We start from the raw sequence: 7,500 nt of genomic DNA, 5'->3' as shown, positions 1-7,500 counted from the left end.
TGGTAATTAAAAGCCATGAAAGTATATAGTCACAATCAGAGTAATACGTTCGAATTTGTTTACATTTGATGGGCAGCAAATGGTCTCTTCAGAGAAAATTGAAGTAAATCAAGTCGGTAACTCATGCAAAACAATAAAAAACCTGAGTTTAGTTTTTTTTACAGTGATAACCTATAATTTTATCAAATAGTGTGTGTTGTGCGATATCCATTTACAACACTACTTCTGTAATGCATGCCTAATATGAGAGAATAACTTTTGTTGCAATGAAAATATCATGAAAATATAAAGTATAGCATACCTAGGTGAATAAGCCTAGAATAAATTTTGCTTTGATTAATATGTTATGGAATGCATTCTATATTTACACAAATAAGATCTATTTACTGACTGCTAATCTCCATGACTACTATTTGAAGAAATAAACTATTTTCATGCATATAGTAGCATGATGTTAACATATTCATTCACATGCCAATATGAATGAATTAAAGCAAACTAGAAACAATGTATCTGTCTTGTCCTAAACACTCAAAAGTTTTTCATTAGAGGAAGAAGCAAATAACTATAAAAATATGATTTTTCAACGGCACGCCACAGAGGTACGGGTCGCTCTGTGAGCTGGTTTTGTTTGAGTAGTACGACACTTTCACTGTCGTATGCCTGACAGCGTCTATGCTCCGCCCACGAAGTTGAAATGATTGCGGCAATGTGACGCTGCAGATAACGCCTTATATTTCAATATTTCAGTTTATTTGAAAGTTACTTACATTTGATAATTTGTTTTTTTCATGGATATTCCTCTTTTATATGAATAGAATAGTGAATGATTTGGATGCAAAGCTTTTAAAGAGCAGTTCTATTTTACCTGCTGAAGTGGATTGATACAAAAAATTCACATGACTTGAGTGCAGTTAGTCCTATCCTAATGTTTAATTTTTTCAAGAATAATAAATGATATAAAAAAGAATAAGAGACAAAGGAAAGAAAATAAAAGCATTCAATATATAAGACAAATATAAACATTAAAAATCCTGATGAAAAGAATACAGCACAGCAAGAGTACATTAAAAGACTTTGAAACTGTGGGACTGGATTGTTATTATATGTAGAAATAGCAGATTCTTTCCTTACTGGCCATCAAAATCAACAAATAAGAAGTGAAACTAATGATAAATGAAGTATAAAAGTACTAGGAAAGAATTTGAATGAACTGTACAAAAAGCATTATGTTGCATTCAGAAGGCTCTAATTACATTTACCAATTTCTATGACTCTCTCTTTATTCATTCATTTAATTATCAATTATTATTATACTTAATATAGATTCCTGTGCACTCAAAGCTGACTGCAAACTACATATATATATGAAATATATACAAGCTTGGCTTCAAACAAGCACACACTACATTGCAAATTAACTTATAAAAATTGGAATAGATTAAAAAAAAATGTTTTGTTGTTAAAACAAAAATATACATCTCTACATTACATTCTCTATATATATAAAAAAAAGAAACACTAAAGAAGCAAACAGCTTATGTTGGATATAAATGGTGACTACAAGACCCATGCACTACCAGAGAAGACAAATCAGTATATATAAAAAAAAAAAATATATATATATATATAAATAAACATAAAAAAAGAAAAGAGAAAATATAGCTTGTCTTTCTCTTCACATCAATTTCAGGAGAAAAATCAGTGTCTGTAGAAAAAATTAAAATGTGCTGATAGATCCGTCTAAAGGATTTTTTTGGAAGATGAGTCATACTTCCTACTTCCATCATTAAATATATGATCTTCAGAGTTTCTGTTTCCATTATGATCTTATCTAATGGAAATACATAAGTATAAAAATATTTGTAGGAACTTCATATATATAAATCTTTTTAGTATAATTCACAGTCATAATTACAAGTATGCATAAAACCAATAACCATTCTCTAGACAGAATGATAAGTAAAGTAAAATTAGAATAAGAAGAAGGATTTGGAATCTCAAGAGTATATAGCACACATACAAACAAAAACATAGACAGAACACACAGATAAAACAAAACACTCACAAATACTGTTTACACATATGCAACCACAAATCTACATGTGCGCACGCACACACACACACACACACACACACACACACACACACACACACAAACACAGGCACGCAGGCACACACACAGGCACGCAGGCACACACGCAGGCATGCAGACATGCACACGAACCCACACACACATATACATACTAATGCATTAACAAAACAACAATGGGAAGAAAAGGGAAACCCATGATTCTGCCGATGGTCTTTTTGTTTAACTGCTTCATGATGGCATACTATACAAGTGATATAAAGTTAGCTTACATTTGCACAACTATTCACGAATGGGGCCTCTCAGCAATTACTAATAATGCATAATTTATTTTGAAGAACCAGTTACTGAAAAGGCATTCAGCAAAATTGTGAAATTCCTTGCTCTCCCAATCATTGTTTGATTTCCAAATTCTTCAGCATGTATCTCCCACACTAACAAACTCACTCACATACTCATTCACTCTTATTCACTCACTCACATTCAAATTCATTCAACTACTCAACCATTCTGTCAAATACATGTGTATATACATTATTTACAAGAAAAACAGTGTTCTCCACATATACTGGTACTAAAATATACTCTCACATCATTTTTCAGCACTTATCTTTCATTTATTTGTGACTCTTGGATGATTTTAGTGCACTTGTCATCTTCACCATCACCTTGGATAAAGTCCAAAACAACTGTCCTCTATAACATTCACCCATAGGTAATTAATAAGGAACCAGGAGGAATCAAGTCAGATATTCTGTTAATTGCAGATACTCCTTACAAATAAACTATTAAGCTGTAGTTTCACTAGTCCTCTCTTACTCAGGAACCAGATTCAGGTCAGGGATTATCCCCACTTTGGTCAAACCTAGGCTTACTACATGGAGAACTAGGGGAGCCAGAGCTGAACTGGCCTTTGCCCAACCCTGGCTTCATCTCTGAGGTGAAGAATCTCTAGTGTAAGATCAAAGAAATTTGTTAACCTGTTAACGCCAGGTGACAAGATATGTCGAGTGATGGCAGGACCAGCAGCTGGGGACTAGATATTTTGCCATGCCTATCCTCCTGGCTGGTGTGCCAGGTGATCGGGAATATAGCGCTTGGCCGTGGCCAGTGCGGGCGAATACTGAGGCAGTAGGATTACGATTTTGACGAATCCCGGTGTTTCGACCATTTGAAGCCAAAACAGCCCCATAAGCAATGGGTTAAATATCATTTACAAGTACATCAATAAAAACATCTATATTGTAAATTTGCAATTTTTTTTTTCTTTTTACAAAATGTTAATTCACAAATGGCCAATCGGTAGTTATTAATGCTCATTTGAAACTAGGCATAAACATGAAATATGCAGATCAGTAACATTTTTTTATTAAAAAATGTATGTGAATTATTGTAAATACTGATGGTCGTTTCTGCTTCTATGCCTTTTAATCTATAAACATTATGGGTTCATGTCTTGTTTCTTGTTGAACTACTATAAGGCCAAATCATAAAATAAATGAGGAGGAAACATGGTACAGGCTGTTGAGCCTCCTGTTGCTGATTATGTCTTGAAACTACCCTAGCTGCAGCAAGCCATGGGAAGTGTAATTGAAATTTAACCAATATTGGAAGCTGGGCAGCCAGAGGTGGGTCAGAGACTAGAGCAGAAGATGAGTAGTGAAACAGCAGCTTTAGACATATATAAAACCATAACAAATAGCTTCCTTTACATCAGTGTTCCTTTCTTATAAGACTACTGAGTATCTATGAAGATCATATTTCTTTCTTTTCTAAAGTCAAACATGCTTGAGATTAAACACTGGTAACTAGCAGGTATGAACAAATATTGGCATCACAAAAGTTCATGAACCTGATATACACAACTATTTGTCTTGATCTACCTAAAGATAACTTCAGTAACATATCTGATAGTGAGAAGTATATCTAAACTTAGTTTTAGTTGGTGTTTCACAAACAAACTGCGATACCTCAGGTAGACAGACTTCAATGGCTATGTAATTCAGTTAGTGCCCAATTATGCTGTGGGGATTGGGTCATTCATTTATATAAATCAATGATTACTCATATTAAGAGTGCTTCTTTAAAAGGGTATGTGGAAATGGTAAATCAGTGTATTAACATAAAAAACAAGACTAGGAAAAAAAATCATTTACTTTTGTTTCTGATATCTTATACATACAGGGTTACTGAAAAGGCATATACCTCATTTTACACTTTTAAAATGTATGGCTTTTTCCTTCCTTTAAACTCACTTCATCTGATTACCTAAGAAATCAAATCATCATTACTTAAACAAGTCTTAATTCTCAAGAGCTTCCTTCTCCAAAACTGTACCAAACAAATATCTAATCTAATGACCTTCAGAAACTGGAGCAAAGAAAAAAAAGGCACACACACACACACACATGCACACACACGCACACGTGTGCATGCATTCACGCACGCACACACGCATACACATGAACACACAATTTTTTTTTATCTTAACATAAATCACAGATGAATTCTATGTCAGAGATAAAATAAGTAATGGAGAGGAACTGGTATCTCAATATAATGTGTTTACTAATGTGAATATAAGTAAATAAGACAAAAACAATACTTATAAACTGGATGTGTTCACAATATGCATGCGCATGTGCGTGTGTGTGCGTGTGCACATTTGTGTGCATGCATATGAGTGCCTTTTTTTTCTTTGCTCCAGTTTCAGAAGGTCATGAGATTAGATATTTGTTTGAAACAATTCTGTTGAAGGAAGCTCTTGAGAATGAAGACTTATTTAACCCATTCACACGAGTTGACTTTCTATCACAGGGTCGAAAAACATCCCCGTACCCAGGGGACGTCCTGAAACGTGGTGCATTTTCTGGCCGAGCTCCGGGAGGCCAGTAGTGACACGCTGAAACGTCAGCAATAGATCGCTAGATTGTTCTCAAATATAATCACTTTACATGATTTCTTACACTCTGTTACTTTAGTTTAGGTGTTTGAGTGTCATAAAATGAGATATAACGTTAAAAAAATTACATCACAGAAAACTATGTGATATTGATGAAATAATGGTAATTTCTGCTTCTTGATTGGTTGCATAAAGATCCGAGTTGAAAAACTATTGTAAAATAAATAAAGTAAAAAATTACTAATGCAATACTACTTCCAATTTGTTGATTATCCGTGATATCACGTCATGTCATGTCATGAGCTACATGTACATACTCGTATGTACATGTATGATTATTCATATTGTTCTTCTTTTCGTTCTGGTAAAAAAAAAAAAAAAAAAAGTATACAACATATTTTTTGATGCCCCACTAAGAGATTGCTTCCAATTTCCTTTGGCATTTCACATAGAAGTGAAGAATATAGGCAATGCTCAATCAAATAAAACTAAATAGGCATTACTGTAACATGTTTTGCAACTAAAATAACTCCTCTGAACATGGCAATATTTTTACGTGCCTTTACATTGTAGACGCATTCAAGAAAACCATAAGAAGAGGGTGGGTGAAAAGCACTCTGAGAGGATCAGTGCTGCCCCGCTGCAGCGAGAAAACACCCGGGCACAAAGCGTTGCACACTTATTATCTTCCCAGCATTAGTGGGAGTAGGCAAAAATACGTCCCGTCGTGAATGGGTTAAGTAATGATAATTTGATTTCTTAGATTCAAGAAAAAAATAATGGAAAATTTTTGCACTTTTTCAGATTGTCAAGTAAGCTGAAAGGATTTTGGGTTTATCAATGGAAAGAAAGCAGGAGAAAGAGAAAATGAGAAAAGTAATCTAAAACCCCTGAGGTTTACACATTTAAAGATTGGACATCACTCTTATACTCAAATCTCTGTTTGAGTGTGAGCTTATTTGCTCTGTGTGTGTGTGTGTGTGTGTGTGTGTGTGTGTGTGTGTGTGTGTGTGTGTGTGTGTGTGTGTGTGTGTGTGTGTGTGCAAAACTACATTTGTGTCAGTTAATGTGACTTTTTCTGTTTGTATTTCTAATTCTTTGCACATGTGTGTGTATGTGTGTGCTACAATTGTAAATGTCACAGAATTTCTGTCTCTATTAAATTTGAAGAAAATGAAATTGGAAGACAAGTCCTAACCCATTCTATGTAGAAAGGATTTATTGGTATAGATACAAAGCCATGAATGAAGAGTACATTATACACTGTACAATTCAAGCAATGCATTGTTGTTGAAACCAATACTAAATGCATAAAATATTTCCTGACAGTATAGTGATTCATAGGATAATAAATACCAATTTATCTATCTATGCATATGCACCTATGTATACAATATCATATGCATATATGAATATGTATGTGTGTGTATAAATCACACACACACACAAACATACAAACACAAACACACACATATATATACATACATACACACACACACACACACACACACACACACACACACACACACACATATATAATTACATATATATGCCTCAAAAAAATATTAAATATATGAATTAATATGACTGGATTTCACACATGACTATTGACATATGGTTATAAACAAAACAAAAGATCTAGAAAACCTAAAAGCGAGGATCTGTGCATGTGACATATTTCAAAGCACAGTATATTATGTTAGTCATCACTCATAATTATTGCAAATTCTATGACAGAAGAAAATCAATCCCCTTGGATGACTTGAGAAAAAATTCTAAATCTATCTTTAATTTTCTTGGCATAGAATATATCCTAGCTAGCTAAAGATTCTAGATCATTCTTTCCCATCTAAGCCAAGACTGGTGTCCATTTTCCTAAGCAAGGAAAGTTCGTCTGATCACTAGAACACTTTCCTTAATGCAACAGGTAATCTACTTACTTAATCACAACTTTCTGACAAATGTGAAAATATGGAATTTACAACTATGTGTATTTAATAAGTGATCTCTTAACCTTTATGCTATAATATGGAGTCTGTGAAAGAAATCATATAGAAAGGTGCTCTTACTAATATTTCATCAAAAGATATGACGGATATTAGAAATGCAAATCAAGGCATTAAGCATTTCTTGTTATTCACAGTAAAACCTTCTCTTCAATAATCATATAATCATAATCAAATCATAAAGAAAAAATATTGATATAATCTATATATAGCAAGTATCATCCCAATCAAATCATTCACTTTGTCATGATGCAAAACATCTGTCAAGTAAACAGCAATAACCGATATTTAAAATTTTATCTTTAATTAACCCTCTCTGGACGGGTGGTACAGTACTGTACCGCGCATTCAAAAGCCCAGTGGCCGGGCGGCACAGTATTGTGCCAGCCATTCAATTGATTTAGGCCTAATAATTCGAACGCCCCGGCATTGGGACATTCAAGGCTGGAATGCCCCCGTCGTAAGTGGGTTAAGATAAAAACAATTTTTAAAACAAAATT

General features: G+C 33.8%; 1 protein-coding gene across 32 annotated transcripts in view; it reads right to left on the bottom strand.

The window, feature by feature from the left end:
• Positions 1-7,500, bottom strand: part of Stim (stromal interaction molecule) — a 108,179-nt gene that overhangs the window by 21,452 nt on the left and 79,227 nt on the right. The gene's annotated exons all lie outside the window — the stretch shown is intronic.

Source organism: Penaeus japonicus, unplaced genomic scaffold (assembly GCF_977035675.1).
Source record: "Penaeus japonicus unplaced genomic scaffold, GWHDUDI00000001_assembly GWHDUDI00000008, whole genome shotgun sequence".
NCBI lineage: Eukaryota > Metazoa > Arthropoda > Malacostraca > Decapoda > Penaeidae > Penaeus > Penaeus japonicus.
The sequence above is the reverse complement of the archived record's forward strand: the minus strand, read 5'-3'. Positions and strand labels throughout refer to the sequence as shown.